General features: G+C 38.7%; 1 pseudogene; it reads right to left on the bottom strand.

The window, feature by feature from the left end:
• Positions 1 to 998: 998 nt before the first annotated feature.
• LOC135671493 (protein ROOT INITIATION DEFECTIVE 3-like) overlaps positions 999 to 24,823 on the bottom strand; it is a 36,341-nt pseudogene continuing 12,516 nt past the window's right edge.

Below are 24,823 nucleotides of genomic sequence, written 5' to 3'. Positions count from 1 at the left end.
ACAACACAAACAATAGACTACACACACACAACACACACACATAACATATACACAACTAATAACAACATATACACACACAACTCATAACACACACACAAACAACACATACACACAACACACACTACACACACATAACATAACACAACACACACAAAACTCATAACATAGACACGTACAAATACACATACACATACACAACACACACACAACATATAATATACAAAACACACACACACAACGCACATAACACACACACAAATAACACACACAACGACACACACATAAACACACTACACACTACACACAGATAAAATATACAAAACACAAACAAACACACGCAACTTACACACACAAACAACACACACAACACACACATATACACAACACACAACTCATATCAATACACACAAAACATACACAACACACACAACTCATAACATACAAAACACACAAACTACACACATAACTCATAACATACACAACACATACATTATCATTACATTCATCAGGTCAAAGTTTAAATTTGGCTAGGACAAAAAAAGAATAAAGCAAATAACTTTTGTTCAAGCTACCAAGATACTGCCACTACAGTAAAATTTTGAAAAGAAAGATTCTTACCATCAGCATGTTCCACTTGAGGAGCAGAGTTAGACTTTGTTTTGAAACAAAGACTAAGAGTAAGTTCTGAGGTAATATATTATAAGCTATCATCTAATTCAGGGAAATTAACCTCTTAATTCAGATGCATCATTTGTGTACCTCAAAATTTTTCAGTTGAAGTTACACAACAGTGAAGTCCCTCGGCATCTGGTTGTGTTCCTCTGGACAACTAATTTCCTAATATAACCAACCACTCTTTTCAAAGAAGTACAAAGTGTAACAACTAACGAACCTTACATGTTCGATCCTCTGAGGTTGAGATGATAATGGAGTTGCATAACCCATGTCCCGTAACAACATCAGTGACACGTAAAGCATGTTCCGAAAAGCTATATCTATAAAGAACACCAGCAGAAGCCTTTGCCATGTCATCAAACATTACAAAAATCATATTAGCATTTTAGACAAGACAACATCAAGGAACAATTTCGACAAGAAAAAGACTAAGTAAAAATTACATACATCATAAGGGACCAAACTCTGACAGAGCCATCCTCAGACCCTGATATTAGCAAAGACTCGTCCTTGGAGAGAGTGAGACAGGTGACAGACCGATAATGTGCATGTCACCATGTGAGTAATTTCCCACTAGCAACCTTGATAAATTTAAAGATAAATCTAAGCTTTTATTATGAGTGTTTCTATGAAGAGAGGGAGCTAACAAGACAAACATTAGAAAACAAAACAAAACAAACTATGACATCAAAACCAAAATGAAAGCATAATACGGCCCCTTTGACTTTAAACAAGGTGGATGAGAATATCAAGAACAGATTTGGACACAAACCAAAAGTCGTGCATCAAAATTTGAGTCCCAAGCAGATGAAAAATTCTCATACCAGTGTCTTAAAGAGAAGTAAGACAGAAAAAGCAAATCTTGCCTAAGAAATCAGAAGTGGAAAAGCAAAAGATTACCTCCCATTGGTAGATGATGTCGGATGGTCCTCCTCCCATGATGTAAGTGCCTTCTGAATTGGAAACAAGCGGTCCAATCGGCTCAGCCGGGAAGCTCCTAACTTCCACCTGAGGTTGAAACATAGAGCGAGAATTATGAGATCGTTTATCCAACACGAGTATGAAACAGGGCGTGAAGTGGAGATGTGGAAGAAAGGTTCGGATTAGGACTCACCTTATCCCATGACCAGAAGAAAATGGGGCAAGGGGCGGAGGAAGGGGAATCGCGGAGCTGCGAGGAAGCGAGAAAGCGTTCGGCTATGCAGAGGAGGCCATGTGGAGCGGAGGAGCATGAGCGATACCGGAGTTGCTCGGAGCCCGAGCGTAGGTCCCAACAACCGATGCCGACATCCACCGGGGAGGAGGCGATCACCATTTCCATCGGTGGCGAAGAGGCGCCGCCAAAGAAAGAAGGGGTTTTGAGGATTTTAGAGTAGGCGTTTCGGATCACGAGAGTATAAACGGAGCTCGCGGGCTACCACGGTGCGTATATGCTATCTCTGTCACCTTCAAGCAAAATATGAGCAGAAACTGCCTATCTCTTCTCACGGTTCCGGCGGGGTTGTGCGGCACTCATCACCCTCCACCGTGATCGGACTTCCGGAGCACCGCTGGCGCGTCGTCGGGGACAACGGAGGAAAGGAGTATTCAAAACGTCGGGGACTCTACGAAGGTGGCGGCGGAGGCCAAGAAGTGGCCGGAGAAATCGAGGAGGCGGAGGAGGAGCCTGCGGACGCCGCTCTTTGCGTCGATTGCTCCAAGCAAGTCCTAAATCGTACCCTCCGGTTTTGTTTTCCCATGTTTGTCCACATCGATCTAACGGATGAGATCCATCGGCAGAAAGCATCTCAACCGTTAATCGATGTGTATAAACACCTATGATCTTATTGGACACCGACTTCGATCCACAAGATAGGCTAATGTAATGAAGAGAGCCTAATTGGGCGAGCAAACGGATTAGGTATTCGGTTAAACGAATCCGAATCCGCATACAAATTCAAATAATACTAAATTCTAGTATCTTTTTTTTTATATGTGGCTTTACGTGTCTATAAACTTTAAAGTTTTGCATTAACATATATTCCTTTACAAATTTTAATATCTCATTTCCATATATAACTCATACAACACACTACACATACATACACAAACAACTCATAACACACATACACCACACACACACAACTCATAACACACATACAAATAACATACACTAACACACACATACATATACAACGTATAACACACACCACATACACACACAACTCATAATACACACGAACAACACACAACACAACCAACAAATACTACACACAAACAACACACAAACATATATAAACATAACTCATAACAATACACATTATATACAAAACATATATAACTCACAACAACACACACTACACACTATACATAACATACACAACACACAAAACATACATAACTCATAACAATACACACTACACATACAACATACACAACACACATATAACATATACAACACATACATAGTATACACAATACATATATACAAATAACATACATACACACACACATAACATATACAAAACACACACATATATACGTAACTAATAACACACATACACACAACTCACACTACACAATACACACACACAAACAACACACATTACAGACTACACAAACACATAACATACACAACACACACTATACACAACACACACACACAACATACACAACTTATAACAACAACACACACACACATGCAACATATACACACAAACAATACACACAACACACACATATACACAACTTATAACAAACACTACACACATACAATACACTACACACACATAACATACACACACAACTCATAACATACACAAACAAAACACACACACACAACATATACACACAAACAATACACACAATACAAACAACTAATAACACAATACACACACTACTACACACACACAACACAAACAATACACTACACACACACATAACATATACACACAACTAATAACAACATATACACACACAACTCATAACACACACACAAACAACACATACACACAACACACACTACACATACATAACATAACACAACACACACTATACACAACACACACAAAACTCATAACATTGACACGTACACATACACATACACATACACAACACACACACATAACATATACACAACTAATAACAACATATACACACACAACTCATAACACACACACAAACAACACATACACACAACACACACTACACACACATAACATAACACAACACACACAAAACTCATAACATAGACACGTACAAATACACATACACATACACAACACACACACAACATATAATATACAAAACACACACACACAACGCACATAACACACACACAAATAACACACACAACGACACACACATAAACACACTACACACTACACACAGATAAAATATACAAAACACAAACAAACACACGCAACTTACACACACAAACAACACACACAACACACACATATACACAACACACAACTCATATCAATACACACAAAACATACACAACACACACAACTCATAACATACAAAACACACAAACTACACACATAACTCATAACATACACAACACATACATTATCATTACATTCATCAGGTCAAAGTTTAAATTTGGCTAGGACAAAAAAAGAATAAAGCAAATAACTTTTGTTCAAGCTACCAAGATACTGCCACTACAGTAAAATTTTGAAAAGAAAGATTCTTACCATCAGCATGTTCCACTTGAGGAGCAGAGTTAGACTTTGTTTTGAAACAAAGACTAAGAGTAAGTTCTGAGGTAATATATTATAAGCTATCATCTAATTCAGGGAAATTAACCTCTTAATTCAGATGCATCATTTGTGTACCTCAAAATTTTTCAGTTGAAGTTACACAACAGTGAAGTCCCTCGGCATCTGGTTGTGTTCCTCTGGACAACTAATTTCCTAATATAACCAACCACTCTTTTCAAAGAAGTACAAAGTGTAACAACTAACGAACCTTACATGTTCGATCCTCTGAGGTTGAGATGATAATGGAGTTGCATAACCCATGTCCCGTAACAACATCAGTGACACGTAAAGCATGTTCCGAAAAGCTATATCTATAAAGAACACCAGCAGAAGCCTTTGCCATGTCATCAAACATTACAAAAATCATATTAGCATTTTAGACAAGACAACATCAAGGAACAATTTCGACAAGAAAAAGACTAAGTAAAAATTACATACATCATAAGGGACCAAACTCTGACAGAGCCATCCTCAGACCCTGATATTAGCAAAGACTCGTCCTTGGAGAGAGTGAGACAGGTGACAGACCGATAATGTGCATGTCACCATGTGAGTAATTTCCCACTAGCAACCTTGATAAATTTAAAGATAAATCTAAGCTTTTATTATGAGTGTTTCTATGAAGAGAGGGAGCTAACAAGACAAACATTAGAAAACAAAACAAAACAAACTATGACATCAAAACCAAAATGAAAGCATAATACGGCCCCTTTGACTTTAAACAAGGTGGATGAGAATATCAAGAACAGATTTGGACACAAACCAAAAGTCGTGCATCAAAATTTGAGTCCCAAGCAGATGAAAAATTCTCATACCAGTGTCTTAAAGAGAAGTAAGACAGAAAAAGCAAATCTTGCCTAAGAAATCAGAAGTGGAAAAGCAAAAGATTACCTCCCATTGGTAGATGATGTCGGATGGTCCTCCTCCCATGATGTAAGTGCCTTCTGAATTGGAAACAAGCGGTCCAATCGGCTCAGCCGGGAAGCTCCTAACTTCCACCTGAGGTTGAAACATAGAGCGAGAATTATGAGATCGTTTATCCAACACGAGTATGAAACAGGGCGTGAAGTGGAGATGTGGAAGAAAGGTTCGGATTAGGACTCACCTTATCCCATGACCAGAAGAAAATGGGGCAAGGGGCGGAGGAAGGGGAATCGCGGAGCTGCGAGGAAGCGAGAAAGCGTTCGGCTATGCAGAGGAGGCCATGTGGAGCGGAGGAGCATGAGCGATACCGGAGTTGCTCGGAGCCCGAGCGTAGGTCCCAACAACCGATGCCGACATCCACCGGGGAGGAGGCGATCACCATTTCCATCGGTGGCGAAGAGGCGCCGCCAAAGAAAGAAGGGGTTTTGAGGATTTTAGAGTAGGCGTTTCGGATCACGAGAGTATAAACGGAGCTCGCGGGCTACCACGGTGCGTATATGCTATCTCTGTCACCTTCAAGCAAAATATGAGCAGAAACTGCCTATCTCTTCTCACGGTTCCGGCGGGGTTGTGCGGCACTCATCACCCTCCACCGTGATCGGACTTCCGGAGCACCGCTGGCGCGTCGTCGGGGACAACGGAGGAAAGGAGTATTCAAAACGTCGGGGACTCTACGAAGGTGGCGGCGGAGGCCAAGAAGTGGCCGGAGAAATCGAGGAGGCGGAGGAGGAGCCTGCGGACGCCGCTCTTTGCGTCGATTGCTCCAAGCAAGTCCTAAATCGTACCCTCCGGTTTTGTTTTCCCATGTTTGTCCACATCGATCTAACGGATGAGATCCATCGGCAGAAAGCATCTCAACCGTTAATCGATGTGTATAAACACCTATGATCTTATTGGACACCGACTTCGATCCACAAGATAGGCTAATGTAATGAAGAGAGCCTAATTGGGCGAGCAAACGGATTAGGTATTCGGTTAAACGAATCCGAATCCGCATACAAATTCAAATAATACTAAATTCTAGTATCTTTTTTTTTATATGTGGCTTTACGTGTCTATAAACTTTAAAGTTTTGCATTAACATATATTCCTTTACAAATTTTAATATCTCATTTCCATATATAACTCATACAACACACTACACATACATACACAAACAACTCATAACACACATACACCACACACACACAACTCATAACACACATACAAATAACATACACTAACACACACATACATATACAACGTATAACACACACCACATACACACACAACTCATAATACACACGAACAACACACAACACAACCAACAAATACTACACACAAACAACACACAAACATATATAAACATAACTCATAACAATACACATTATATACAAAACATATATAACTCACAACAACACACACTACACACTATACATAACATACACAACACACAAAACATACATAACTCATAACAATACACACTACACATACAACATACACAACACACATATAACATATACAACACATACATAGTATACACAATACATATATACAAATAACATACATACACACACACATAACATATACAAAACACACACATATATACGTAACTAATAACACACATACACACAACTCACACTACACAATACACACACACAAACAACACACATTACAGACTACACAAACACATAACATACACAACACACACTATACACAACACACACACACAACATACACAACTTATAACAACAACACACACACACATGCAACATATACACACAAACAATACACACAACACACACATATACACAACTTATAACAAACACTACACACATACAATACACTACACACACATAACATACACACACAACTCATAACATACACAAACAAAACACACACACACAACATATACACACAAACAATACACACAATACAAACAACTAATAACACAATACACACACTACTACACACACACAACACAAACAATACACTACACACACACATAACATATACACACAACTAATAACAACATATACACACACAACTCATAACACACACACAAACAACACATACACACAACACACACTACACATACATAACATAACACAACACACACTATACACAACACACACAAAACTCATAACATTGACACGTACACATACACATACACATACACAACACACACACATAACATATACACAACTAATAACAACATATACACACACAACTCATAACACACACACAAACAACACATACACACAACACACACTACACACACATAACATAACACAACACACACAAAACTCATAACATAGACACGTACAAATACACATACACATACACAACACACACACAACATATAATATACAAAACACACACACACAACGCACATAACACACACACAAATAACACACACAACGACACACACATAAACACACTACACACTACACACAGATAAAATATACAAAACACAAACAAACACACGCAACTTACACACACAAACAACACACACAACACACACATATACACAACACACAACTCATATCAATACACACAAAACATACACAACACACACAACTCATAACATACAAAACACACAAACTACACACATAACTCATAACATACACAACACATACATTATCATTACATTCATCAGGTCAAAGTTTAAATTTGGCTAGGACAAAAAAAGAATAAAGCAAATAACTTTTGTTCAAGCTACCAAGATACTGCCACTACAGTAAAATTTTGAAAAGAAAGATTCTTACCATCAGCATGTTCCACTTGAGGAGCAGAGTTAGACTTTGTTTTGAAACAAAGACTAAGAGTAAGTTCTGAGGTAATATATTATAAGCTATCATCTAATTCAGGGAAATTAACCTCTTAATTCAGATGCATCATTTGTGTACCTCAAAATTTTTCAGTTGAAGTTACACAACAGTGAAGTCCCTCGGCATCTGGTTGTGTTCCTCTGGACAACTAATTTCCTAATATAACCAACCACTCTTTTCAAAGAAGTACAAAGTGTAACAACTAACGAACCTTACATGTTCGATCCTCTGAGGTTGAGATGATAATGGAGTTGCATAACCCATGTCCCGTAACAACATCAGTGACACGTAAAGCATGTTCCGAAAAGCTATATCTATAAAGAACACCAGCAGAAGCCTTTGCCATGTCATCAAACATTACAAAAATCATATTAGCATTTTAGACAAGACAACATCAAGGAACAATTTCGACAAGAAAAAGACTAAGTAAAAATTACATACATCATAAGGGACCAAACTCTGACAGAGCCATCCTCAGACCCTGATATTAGCAAAGACTCGTCCTTGGAGAGAGTGAGACAGGTGACAGACCGATAATGTGCATGTCACCATGTGAGTAATTTCCCACTAGCAACCTTGATAAATTTAAAGATAAATCTAAGCTTTTATTATGAGTGTTTCTATGAAGAGAGGGAGCTAACAAGACAAACATTAGAAAACAAAACAAAACAAACTATGACATCAAAACCAAAATGAAAGCATAATACGGCCCCTTTGACTTTAAACAAGGTGGATGAGAATATCAAGAACAGATTTGGACACAAACCAAAAGTCGTGCATCAAAATTTGAGTCCCAAGCAGATGAAAAATTCTCATACCAGTGTCTTAAAGAGAAGTAAGACAGAAAAAGCAAATCTTGCCTAAGAAATCAGAAGTGGAAAAGCAAAAGATTACCTCCCATTGGTAGATGATGTCGGATGGTCCTCCTCCCATGATGTAAGTGCCTTCTGAATTGGAAACAAGCGGTCCAATCGGCTCAGCCGGGAAGCTCCTAACTTCCACCTGAGGTTGAAACATAGAGCGAGAATTATGAGATCGTTTATCCAACACGAGTATGAAACAGGGCGTGAAGTGGAGATGTGGAAGAAAGGTTCGGATTAGGACTCACCTTATCCCATGACCAGAAGAAAATGGGGCAAGGGGCGGAGGAAGGGGAATCGCGGAGCTGCGAGGAAGCGAGAAAGCGTTCGGCTATGCAGAGGAGGCCATGTGGAGCGGAGGAGCATGAGCGATACCGGAGTTGCTCGGAGCCCGAGCGTAGGTCCCAACAACCGATGCCGACATCCACCGGGGAGGAGGCGATCACCATTTCCATCGGTGGCGAAGAGGCGCCGCCAAAGAAAGAAGGGGTTTTGAGGATTTTAGAGTAGGCGTTTCGGATCACGAGAGTATAAACGGAGCTCGCGGGCTACCACGGTGCGTATATGCTATCTCTGTCACCTTCAAGCAAAATATGAGCAGAAACTGCCTATCTCTTCTCACGGTTCCGGCGGGGTTGTGCGGCACTCATCACCCTCCACCGTGATCGGACTTCCGGAGCACCGCTGGCGCGTCGTCGGGGACAACGGAGGAAAGGAGTATTCAAAACGTCGGGGACTCTACGAAGGTGGCGGCGGAGGCCAAGAAGTGGCCGGAGAAATCGAGGAGGCGGAGGAGGAGCCTGCGGACGCCGCTCTTTGCGTCGATTGCTCCAAGCAAGTCCTAAATCGTACCCTCCGGTTTTGTTTTCCCATGTTTGTCCACATCGATCTAACGGATGAGATCCATCGGCAGAAAGCATCTCAACCGTTAATCGATGTGTATAAACACCTATGATCTTATTGGACACCGACTTCGATCCACAAGATAGGCTAATGTAATGAAGAGAGCCTAATTGGGCGAGCAAACGGATTAGGTATTCGGTTAAACGAATCCGAATCCGCATACAAATTCAAATAATACTAAATTCTAGTATCTTTTTTTTTATATGTGGCTTTACGTGTCTATAAACTTTAAAGTTTTGCATTAACATATATTCCTTTACAAATTTTAATATCTCATTTCCATATATAACTCATACAACACACTACACATACATACACAAACAACTCATAACACACATACACCACACACACACAACTCATAACACACATACAAATAACATACACTAACACACACATACATATACAACGTATAACACACACCACATACACACACAACTCATAATACACACGAACAACACACAACACAACCAACAAATACTACACACAAACAACACACAAACATATATAAACATAACTCATAACAATACACATTATATACAAAACATATATAACTCACAACAACACACACTACACACTATACATAACATACACAACACACAAAACATACATAACTCATAACAATACACACTACACATACAACATACACAACACACATATAACATATACAACACATACATAGTATACACAATACATATATACAAATAACATACATACACACACACATAACATATACAAAACACACACATATATACGTAACTAATAACACACATACACACAACTCACACTACACAATACACACACACAAACAACACACATTACAGACTACACAAACACATAACATACACAACACACACTATACACAACACACACACACAACATACACAACTTATAACAACAACACACACACACATGCAACATATACACACAAACAATACACACAACACACACATATACACAACTTATAACAAACACTACACACATACAATACACTACACACACATAACATACACACACAACTCATAACATACACAAACAAAACACACACACACAACATATACACACAAACAATACACACAATACAAACAACTAATAACACAATACACACACTACTACACACACACAACACAAACAATACACTACACACACACATAACATATACACACAACTAATAACAACATATACACACACAACTCATAACACACACACAAACAACACATACACACAACACACACTACACATACATAACATAACACAACACACACTATACACAACACACACAAAACTCATAACATTGACACGTACACATACACATACACATACACAACACACACACATAACATATACACAACTAATAACAACATATACACACACAACTCATAACACACACACAAACAACACATACACACAACACACACTACACACACATAACATAACACAACACACACAAAACTCATAACATAGACACGTACAAATACACATACACATACACAACACACACACAACATATAATATACAAAACACACACACACAACGCACATAACACACACACAAATAACACACACAACGACACACACATAAACACACTACACACTACACACAGATAAAATATACAAAACACAAACAAACACACGCAACTTACACACACAAACAACACACACAACACACACATATACACAACACACAACTCATATCAATACACACAAAACATACACAACACACACAACTCATAACATACAAAACACACAAACTACACACATAACTCATAACATACACAACACATACATTATCATTACATTCATCAGGTCAAAGTTTAAATTTGGCTAGGACAAAAAAAGAATAAAGCAAATAACTTTTGTTCAAGCTACCAAGATACTGCCACTACAGTAAAATTTTGAAAAGAAAGATTCTTACCATCAGCATGTTCCACTTGAGGAGCAGAGTTAGACTTTGTTTTGAAACAAAGACTAAGAGTAAGTTCTGAGGTAATATATTATAAGCTATCATCTAATTCAGGGAAATTAACCTCTTAATTCAGATGCATCATTTGTGTACCTCAAAATTTTTCAGTTGAAGTTACACAACAGTGAAGTCCCTCGGCATCTGGTTGTGTTCCTCTGGACAACTAATTTCCTAATATAACCAACCACTCTTTTCAAAGAAGTACAAAGTGTAACAACTAACGAACCTTACATGTTCGATCCTCTGAGGTTGAGATGATAATGGAGTTGCATAACCCATGTCCCGTAACAACATCAGTGACACGTAAAGCATGTTCCGAAAAGCTATATCTATAAAGAACACCAGCAGAAGCCTTTGCCATGTCATCAAACATTACAAAAATCATATTAGCATTTTAGACAAGACAACATCAAGGAACAATTTCGACAAGAAAAAGACTAAGTAAAAATTACATACATCATAAGGGACCAAACTCTGACAGAGCCATCCTCAGACCCTGATATTAGCAAAGACTCGTCCTTGGAGAGAGTGAGACAGGTGACAGACCGATAATGTGCATGTCACCATGTGAGTAATTTCCCACTAGCAACCTTGATAAATTTAAAGATAAATCTAAGCTTTTATTATGAGTGTTTCTATGAAGAGAGGGAGCTAACAAGACAAACATTAGAAAACAAAACAAAACAAACTATGACATCAAAACCAAAATGAAAGCATAATACGGCCCCTTTGACTTTAAACAAGGTGGATGAGAATATCAAGAACAGATTTGGACACAAACCAAAAGTCGTGCATCAAAATTTGAGTCCCAAGCAGATGAAAAATTCTCATACCAGTGTCTTAAAGAGAAGTAAGACAGAAAAAGCAAATCTTGCCTAAGAAATCAGAAGTGGAAAAGCAAAAGATTACCTCCCATTGGTAGATGATGTCGGATGGTCCTCCTCCCATGATGTAAGTGCCTTCTGAATTGGAAACAAGCGGTCCAATCGGCTCAGCCGGGAAGCTCCTAACTTCCACCTGAGGTTGAAACATAGAGCGAGAATTATGAGATCGTTTATCCAACACGAGTATGAAACAGGGCGTGAAGTGGAGATGTGGAAGAAAGGTTCGGATTAGGACTCACCTTATCCCATGACCAGAAGAAAATGGGGCAAGGGGCGGAGGAAGGGGAATCGCGGAGCTGCGAGGAAGCGAGAAAGCGTTCGGCTATGCAGAGGAGGCCATGTGGAGCGGAGGAGCATGAGCGATACCGGAGTTGCTCGGAGCCCGAGCGTAGGTCCCAACAACCGATGCCGACATCCACCGGGGAGGAGGCGATCACCATTTCCATCGGTGGCGAAGAGGCGCCGCCAAAGAAAGAAGGGGTTTTGAGGATTTTAGAGTAGGCGTTTCGGATCACGAGAGTATAAACGGAGCTCGCGGGCTACCACGGTGCGTATATGCTATCTCTGTCACCTTCAAGCAAAATATGAGCAGAAACTGCCTATCTCTTCTCACGGTTCCGGCGGGGTTGTGCGGCACTCATCACCCTCCACCGTGATCGGACTTCCGGAGCACCGCTGGCGCGTCGTCGGGGACAACGGAGGAAAGGAGTATTCAAAACGTCGGGGACTCTACGAAGGTGGCGGCGGAGGCCAAGAAGTGGCCGGAGAAATCGAGGAGGCGGAGGAGGAGCCTGCGGACGCCGCTCTTTGCGTCGATTGCTCCAAGCAAGTCCTAAATCGTACCCTCCGGTTTTGTTTTCCCATGTTTGTCCACATCGATCTAACGGATGAGATCCATCGGCAGAAAGCATCTCAACCGTTAATCGATGTGTATAAACACCTATGATCTTATTGGACACCGACTTCGATCCACAAGATAGGCTAATGTAATGAAGAGAGCCTAATTGGGCGAGCAAACGGATTAGGTATTCGGTTAAACGAATCCGAATCCGCATACAAATTCAAATAATACTAAATTCTAGTATCTTTTTTTTTATATGTGGCTTTACGTGTCTATAAACTTTAAAGTTTTGCATTAACATATATTCCTTTACAAATTTTAATATCTCATTTCCATATATAACTCATACAACACACTACACATACATACACAAACAACTCATAACACACATACACCACACACACACAACTCATAACACACATACAAATAACATACACTAACACACACATACATATACAACGTATAACACACACCACATACACACACAACTCATAATACACACGAACAACACACAACACACAACCAACAAATACTACACACAAACAACACACAAACATATATAAACATAACTCATAACAATACACATTATATACAAAACATATATAACTCACAACAACACACACTACACACTATACATAACATACACAACACACAAAACATACATAACTCATAACAATACACACTACACATACAACATACACAACACACATATAACATATACAACACATACATAGTATACACAATACATATATACAAATAACATACATACACACACACATAACATATACAAAACACACACATATATACGTAACTAATAACACACATACACACAACTCACACTACACAATACACACACACAAACAACACACATTACAGACTACACAAACACATAACATACACAACACACACTATACACAACACACACACACAACATACACAACTTATAACAACAACACACACACACATGCAACATATACACACAAACAATACACACAACACACACATATACACAACTTATAACAAACACTACACACATACAATACACTACACACACATAACATACACACACAACTCATAACATACACAAACAAAACACACACACACAACATATACACACAAACAATACACACAATACAAACAACTAATAACACAATACACACACTACTACACACACACAACACAAACAATACACTACACACACACATAACATATACACACAACTAATAACAACATATACACACACAACTCATAACACACACACAAACAACACATACACACAACACACACTACACATACATAACATAACACAACACACACTATACACAACACACACAAAACTCATAACATTGACACGTACACATACACATACACATACACAACACACACACAACATATAATATACAAAACACACACACACAACGAACATAACACACACACAAACAACACACAAATAACACACAACACACGACACACACATAAACACACTACACACTACACACACATAACATATACAAAACACAAACATACACACGCAACTTACACACACAAACAACACACACAACACACACATATACACAACACACAACTCATATCAATACACACAAAACATACACAACACACACAACTCATAACATACAAAACACACAAACACACAAACTACACACACAACTCATAACATACACAACACATACATTATCATTACATTCATCAGGTCAAAGTTTAAATTGGGCTAGGACAAAGAAAGAATAAAGCAAATAACTTTTGTTCAAGCTACCAAGATACTGCCACTACAGTAAAATTTTGAAAAGAAAGATTTTTACCATCAGCATGTTCCACTTGAGGAGCAGAGTTAGACTTTGTTTTGAAACAAAGACTAAGAGTAAGTTATGAGGTAATATATTATAAGCTATCATCTAATTCAGGGAAATTAACCTCTTAATTCAGACGCATCATTTGTGTACCTCAAAATTTTTCAGTTGAAGTTACACAACAGTGAAGTCCCTCGGCATCTGGTTGTGTTCCTATGGACAACTAATTTCCTAATATAACCAAACACTCTTTTCAAAGAAGTACAAAGTGTAACAACTAACGAACCTTACATGTTCGATCCTCTGAGGTTGAGATGATAATGGAGTTGCATAACCCATGTCCCGTAACAACATCAGTGACACGTAAAGCATGTTCCGAAAAGCTATATCTATAAAGAACACCAGCAGAAGCCTTTGCCATGTCATCAAACATTACAAAAATCATATTAGCATTTTAGACAAGACAACATAAAGGAACAATTTCGACAAGAAAAAAACTAAGTAAGAATTGCATACATCATAAGGGACCAAACTCTGACAGAGCCATCCTCAGACCCTGATATTAGCAAAGACTCGTCTTTGGAGAGAGTGAGACAGGTGACAGACCGATAATGTGCATGCCACCATGTGAGCAATTTCCCACTATGAACCTTGATAAATTTAAAGATAAATCTAAGCTTTTATTATGAGTGTTTCTATGAAGAGAGGGAGCTAACAAGACAAACATTAGTAAACAAACCAAAACAAACTATGACATCAAAACCAAAATGAAAGCATAATACGGCCCCTTTGACTTTAAACAAGGTGGATGAGAATATCAAGAACAGATTTGGACACACAAACCAAAAGTCGTGCATCAAAATTTGAGTCCCAAGCAGACGAAAAATTTTCATACCAGTGTCTTAAAGAGAAGTAAGACAGAAAAAGCAAATCTTGCCTAAGAAATCAGAAGTGGAAAAGCAAAAGATTACCTCCCATTGGTAGATGATGTCGGATGGTCCTCCTCCGATGATGTAAGTGCCTTCTGAATTGGAAACAAGCGGTCCAATCGGCTCAGCCGGGAAGATCTTAACTTCCACCTGAGGCTGAAACATAGAGCGAGAATTATGAGATCGTTTATCCAACACGAGTATGAAACAGGGCGTGAAGTGGAGATGTGGAAGAAAGGTTCGGATTAGGACTCACCTTATCCCATGACCAGAAGAAAATGGGGCAAGAGGCGGAGGAAAGGGAATCGCGGAGCTGCGAGGAAGCGAGAAAGCGGCCGGCTATGCAGAGGAGGCCATGTGGAGCGGAGGAGCATGAGCGGTACCGGAGTTGCTCGGAGCCCGAGCGTAGGTCCCAACAACCGATGCCGACGTCCAACGGGGAGGAGGCGATCACCACTTCCATCGGTGGCGAAGAGGCGCCGCCAAAGAAAGAAGGGGTTTTGAGGATTTTAGAGTAGGCGTTTCGGATCACGAGAGTATAAACGGAGCTCGCGGGCTACCACGGTGCGTATATGCTATCTCTGTCACCTTCAAGCAAAATATGAGCAGAAACTGCCTATCTCTTCTCAAGGTTCCGGCGGGGTTGTGCGGCACTCATCACCCTCCACCGTGATCGGACTTCCGGAGCACCGCTGGCGCGTCGTCGGGGACAACGGAGGAGAGGAGTATTCAAAACGCCGGGGACTCTACGAAGGTGGCGGCGGAGGCCAAGAAGTGGCCGGAGAAATCGAGGAGGCGGATGAGGAGCCTGCGGACGCCGCTCTTTGCGCCGATTGCTCCAAGCAAGTCCTAAATCGTACCCTCCGGTTTTGTTTTCCCATGTTTGTCCACATCGATCTAACGGATGAGATCCATGGGCAGAAAGCATCCCAACCGTTAATCGATATGTATAAACACCTATGATCTTATTGGACACCGACTTCGATCCACAAGATAGGCTAATGTAATGAAGAGAGCCTAATTGGGTGAGCAAACGGATCAGGTATTCGGTTAAAAGAATCGGAATCCGCATACAAATTCAAATAATACTAAATTCCAGTATCTTTTTTTTTATATGTGGCTTTACGTGTCTATAAACTTTCAAATTTTGCATTAACATATATTCCTTTCCAAATTTTAATATCTCATTTCCATATATAACTCATACAACACACTACACATACATACACAAACAACTCATAACACACACATACACCACACACACACAACACACAACTCATAACACACATACAAATAACATACACTAACACACACATACATATACAACGTATAACACACACCACATACACACACAACTCATAATACACACGAACAACACACAACACACAACCAACAAATACTACACACACACAACACACAAACATATATAAACATAACTCATAACAATACACATTATATACAAAACATACATAACTCACAACAACACACACTACACACTATACATAACATACACAACACACAAAACATACATAACTCATAACAATACACACTACACATACAACATACACAACACACATATAACATATACAACACATACATAGTATACACAATACATATATACAAATAACATACATACACACACACATAACATATACAAAACACACACATATATACGTAACTTATAACACACATACACACAACTCACACTACACAACACACACACACAAACAACACACATTACAGACTACACACACACATAACATACACAACACACACACACAATATACACAACTTATAATAACAACACACACACACATGCAACATATACATACAACACACACATATACACACAACTTATTACACACACTACACACATACAATACACTACACACAAAAAACATACACACACAACTCATAACATACACACAAACAACACACACACACACACAACATATACACACAAACAATACACACAACTAAAAACACAATACACACACTACTACACACACACAACACAAACAATACATTACACACACACATAACATATACACACAACTAATAACAACATATACACACACAACTCATAACACACAGACAAACAACACATACACACAACACACACTACACACACATAACATAACACAACACACACTATACACGACACACACAAAACTCATAACATAGACATGTACACATACACATACACATACACAACACACACACAACATATAATATACAAAACACACACACAAAACGCACATAACACACACACAAACAACACACAAATAACACACACAACACACGACACAAACATAAACACACTACACACTACACACACATAATATATACAAAACACAAACATACACACGCAACTTACACACACAACACACACATATACACAACACACAACTCATATCAATACACACAAAACATACACAACACACACAACTCATAACATACAAAACACACGAACAACACAAACTACACACAAACTCATAACATACACAACACATACATTATCCTTACATTCATCAGGTCAAAGTTTAAATTGGGCTAGGACAAAGAAAGAATAAAGCAAATAACTTTTGTTCAAGCTTCCAAGATACTGCCACTACAGTAAAATTTTGAAATGAAAGATTCTTACCATCAGCATGTTCCACATGAGGAGCAGAGTTAGACTTTGTTTTGAAACAAAGACTAAGAGTACGTTATGAGGTAATATATTATAAGCTATCATCTAATTCAGGGAAATTAACCTCTAAATTCAGATCCATCATTTGTGTACCTCAAAATTTTTCAGTTGAAGTTACACAACAGTGAAGTCCCTCGGCATCTGGTTGTGTTCCTATGGACAACTAATTTCCTAATATAACCAAACACTCTTTTCAAAGAAGTACAAAGTGTAACAACTAACGAACCTTACATGTTCGATCCTCTGAGGTTGAGATGATAATGGAGTTGCATAACCCATGTCCCGTAACAACATCAGTGACACGTAAAGAATGTTCCGAAAAGCTATATCTATAAAGAACACCAGTAGAAGCCTGTGCCATCTCATCAAACATTACAAAAATCATATTAGCATTTTAGACAAGACAACATAAAGGAACAATTTCGACAAGAAAAAAACTAAGTAAGAATTACATACATCATAAGGGACCAAACTCTGACAGAGCCATCCTCAGACCCTGATATTAGCAAAGACTCATCCTTACAGAGAGTGAGACAGGTGACAGACCGAGAATGTGCATGCCACCATGTGAGCAATTTCCCACTAGCAACCTTGATAAATTTAAAGATAAATCTAAGCTTATATTATGAGTGTTTCTATGAAGAGAGAGAGATAACAAGACAAACATTAGAAAACAAACCAAAACAAACTATGACATCAAAACCAAAATTAAAGCATAATACGGCCCCTTTGACTTTAAATAAGGTGGATGAGAGAATCAAGAACAGATTTGGACACACAAACCAAAAGTCGTGCATCAAAATTTGAGTCCCAAGCAGACGGAAAATTCTAATACCAGTGTCTTAAAGAGAAGTAAGACAGAAAAAGCAAATCTTGCCTAAGAAATCAGAAGTGGAAAAGCAAAAGATTACCTCCCATTGGTAGATGAAGTCGGATGGTCCTCCTCCCATGATGTAAGTGCCTTCTAAATTGGAAACAAGCGGTCCAATCGGCTCAGCCGGGAAGCTCTTAACTTCCACCTGAGGCTAAAACATAGAGCGAGAATTATGAGATCGTTTATACAACACGAGTATGAAACAGGGCGTGAAGTGGAGATGTGGAAGAAAGGTTCGGATTAGGACTCACCTTATCCCAGGACCTGAAGAAAATGGGGCAAGAGGCGGAGGAAGGGGAATCGCGGAGCTGCGAGGAAGCGAGAAAGCGGCCGGCTATGCAGAGGAGGCCATGTGGAGCGGAGGAGCATGAGCGGTACCGGAGTTGCTCGGAGCCCGAGCGTAGGTCCCAACAACCGATGCCGACGTCCACCGGGGAGGAGGCGATCACCACTTCCATCGGTGGCGAAGAGGCGCCGCCAAAGAAAGAAGGGGTTTTGAGGATTTTAGAGTAGGCGTTTCGGATCACGAGAGTATAAACGGAGCTCGCGGGCTACCACGGTGCGTATATGCTATCTCTGTCACCTTCAAGCAAAATATGAGCAGAAACTGCCTATCTCTTCTCAAGGTTCCGGCGGGGTTGTGCGGCACTCATCACCCTCCACCGTGATCGGACTTCCGAAGCACCGCTGGCGCGTCGTCGGGGACAACGGAGGAGAGGAGTATTCAAAACGTCGGGGACTCTACGAAGGTGGCGGCGGAGGCCAAGAAGTGGCCGGAGAAATCGAGGAGGCGGAGGAGGAGCCTGCGGACGCCGCTCTTTGCGCCGATTGCTCCAAGCAAGTCCTAAATCGTACCCTCCGGTTTTGTTTTCCCATGTTTGTCCACATCGATCTAACGGATGAGATCCATCGGCAGAAAGCATTTCAACCGTTAATCGATGTGTATAAACACCTATGATCTTATTGGACACCGACTCGATCCACAAGATAGGCTAATGTAATGAAGAGAGCCTAATTGGGTGAGCAAACGGATCAGGTATTCGATTAAACGAATCGGAATCCGCATACAAATTCAAATAATACTAAATTCCAGTATCTTTTTTTTATATGTGGCTTTACGTGTCTATAAACTTTCAAGTTTGGCATTAACATATATTCCTTTACAAATTTTAATATCTCATTTCCATATATAACTCATACAACACACTACACATACATACACAAACAACTCATAACACACACATACACAACACACACACAACACACAACTCATAACACACATACAAATAACATACACTAACACACACAAATACATATACAACTTATAACACACACCACATACACACACAACTCATAATACACACGAACAACACACAACACACAACCAACAAATACTACACACACACAACACACAAACATATATAAACATAACTCATAACAATACACATTATATACAAAACATACATAACTCACAACAACACACACTACACACTATACATAACATACACAACACACAAAACATACATAACTCATAACAATACACACTACACATAGAACATACACAACACACATATAACATATACAACACATACATAGTATACACAATACATATATACAAATAACATACATACACACACACATAACATATACAAAACACACACATATATACATATCTTATAACACACATACACAAAACTCACACTACACAACACATACACACAAACAACACACATTACAGACTACACACACGCATAACATACACAACACACTATACACAACACACACACACAACATACACAACTTATAACAACAACACACACACACAAGCAACATATACACACAAACAATACACACAACACACACATATACACACAACTTATAACACAAACTACACACATACAATACACTATACACACATAACATACACACACAACTTATAACACAAACTACACACATACAATACACTATACACACATAACATACACACACAACTCAAAACATACACACAAACAACACACACACACAACATATACACACAAATAATACACACGACTAATAACACAATACACACACTACTACACACACACAACACAAACAATAGACTACACACACACAACACACACACATAACATATACACACAACTAATAACAACATATACACACACACAAACAACACATACACACAACACAGACTACACACACATAACATAACACAACACACACTATACACAACACACACAAAACTCATAACATAGACACATACACATACACATACACATACACATATACAACAAACACACAACATATAATAATATACAAAACATACACATAAACACACTACACACTACACACACATAAATATACAAAACACAAACATACACACGCAACTTACACACACAAACAACACACACAACACACACATATACACAACACACAACTCATATCAATACACACAAAACATACACAACACACACAACTCATAACACACAAACAACACAAACTACACACACAACTCATAACATACACAACACACACATAATATACACACATACAAACAACATACACGGCACACACACATATACACAAACAACACACACACATACACACACAACTCATAACACACAAACAACACATACTACACACATAACACACATAGTACACAAACAACACACACATATACTCAAAACTCATAACAATACACACTACACACACACTATACATAACACACAAACACAACATACACAACACACATACACACGTAAACAACACACACACATAAAACATACACAATACACACATACATACACACGCAACTCATAACACACACACACACAACTCATAATAACACACTACATACACATATACACACAACTCATAATAACACATACTACACACACACATAACATACACACACAAACAACACACACAAACAATACACACTACATGCACAACTCATAACATAATAAATAGTGATGTAACCCTTTTTTTAAATAAATCAATCAATGAAATGTTATTCCACTATGTGGACAAACCTTAGGAGGCCGATCCCCTCGAAGTGATCAAGGATGGTCGATCCCCTCGAAGCGATAAAGGAGGCCGATCCCCTCGAAGCGATCATTATCATTCCCTTTTCTCCCCTTTCTTCCACGATAAGATCTCAGAGGCCTTATAATTTGGTATCAGAGCGGCGAGAAGACTTTAGGGTCTTATCATTTGGTATCAGAGCGACGATAAGACTTTAGGGTCTTATCAAAACATGGACACAGTAGCTAAACCATCTATTTGTGGTCACCCTATATGGAATTCTATCCACAATTTTGCTCTATTGTAGGTAATATCACTGATTAAGATTAAAGGTTTGAAATCTCATCAAATATATTGTGAAAGTCCTAGCTAACTTAGCATATAAAGATTTTGACAAACTACCGAGCTCAAATCCCGCCTTCACTACTCGCCCATTGCAAAAAAATATATATCACTAATTAAACAACGAACCGACAGATCATTTTTTATTTGACTATTAAAGATTTTTTTAATCTTCCCCTATCTCTCTTTACACCACTAATCATAACTTGTGCATCTATTGATAGTGAAAGGTCCAAGTAAATACATAATTAGAAATCATAGTAACATAGGAATCCATTACATGCACATGTCATAACAGGAAGAGGAAACAGCATCACATACTTAGGCATCCGAAGTAATTTAAACATTTTTTATAATAGAATCCTAGTTATTGATGCACCTTTCACATGTTTCAAAACACGAGTAATATGCTTGGTTTTCGTATCCCAAACTCTGACAATACCATCTTCAGTCCCAGACACTAGAGTAACTCCATTCGTGTTAAATGCTAGGCATGTTATTGCCTTACTGGATGACAAAAACAGCTTAAATTAAATCACGAAAAGGAAAATGCTGAAGAAGAAAGCAAAATTGTGATTGAATCAATATACAAGATACAGAAAGTGCACTAGAAGAACAAATATGTCTAACACATCTTGCAATAACAAGACAATGACGATTTCCCAATTGAAACTTAACAAGGGTCAACAAAACATGAAACAATTATGATTACCCACATAGCTTAGACTAAGCATTGAAGTTACACCTATATATTAGTGAATATAAGCATGCATGCAAGTCAAACTGCAAGCTAAATTACTTTAGTTATGTATCTCTCTAATGTAAAATGTTAAAGTCAAAAAAATATTTCAGCTAAATATTTCTTATAAAATAAAGCGATTAAAGTCTTTTGGAAAAATAAAATCAAAAATAAGCAAAACCTTTGGTAAACAGACTCTTGGAACCCCAGGTCTTCTTCTACTGTTATACTTGATGCAGCCGAACAAACAATAAGGGCAGGAAAAGATGGTGAGATGTAAAATTCCAAGACCCAAAGGTAAAGTTAAATTGACTTTTGAGGAAATACAGAATGACAAGCAATGACAAGCTTACATGAAAAATTCAAAACTAAAACATCAAGATAAAGGCAATTTGGAAATAGAAAGCATCAAATACAACAAACCTCTGATATATCTAAGAACACAAATTAGATATATACAGTATAGTCTCTTCATAGAAATTTGCCAGAACACACAAAACACAATTGTTGGTAAATATATACATGTATATAAGTGATTATCAAAACTGACTAACAGCATATTGAGACCTGTGATCATACAAGGCACCAATGATAAACATCCCGTGTATGCTATTGCGGTTGCATTCAGCATTTAGCGCTGCAATATATATTTTGCCATCTCGGCCACCAGCATAGCACACATGCTCCCCAGGATCCATTACAATAGCATCAATTATGGAAGGAAACGTAATGCTCCTCAATAACAAACCCTTAGATAGGCTCCATATCTGGAACATATGCAGTACTCAAAAGAAGTTATCTTCAAAATCTAAA

Source organism: Musa acuminata, unplaced genomic scaffold, assembly GCF_036884655.1.
Source record: "Musa acuminata AAA Group cultivar baxijiao unplaced genomic scaffold, Cavendish_Baxijiao_AAA HiC_scaffold_1139, whole genome shotgun sequence".
In the NCBI taxonomy this organism is placed as follows: Eukaryota; Viridiplantae; Streptophyta; class Magnoliopsida; order Zingiberales; family Musaceae; genus Musa; species Musa acuminata.
This window is presented reverse-complemented; position numbering and strand designations above follow the sequence as displayed.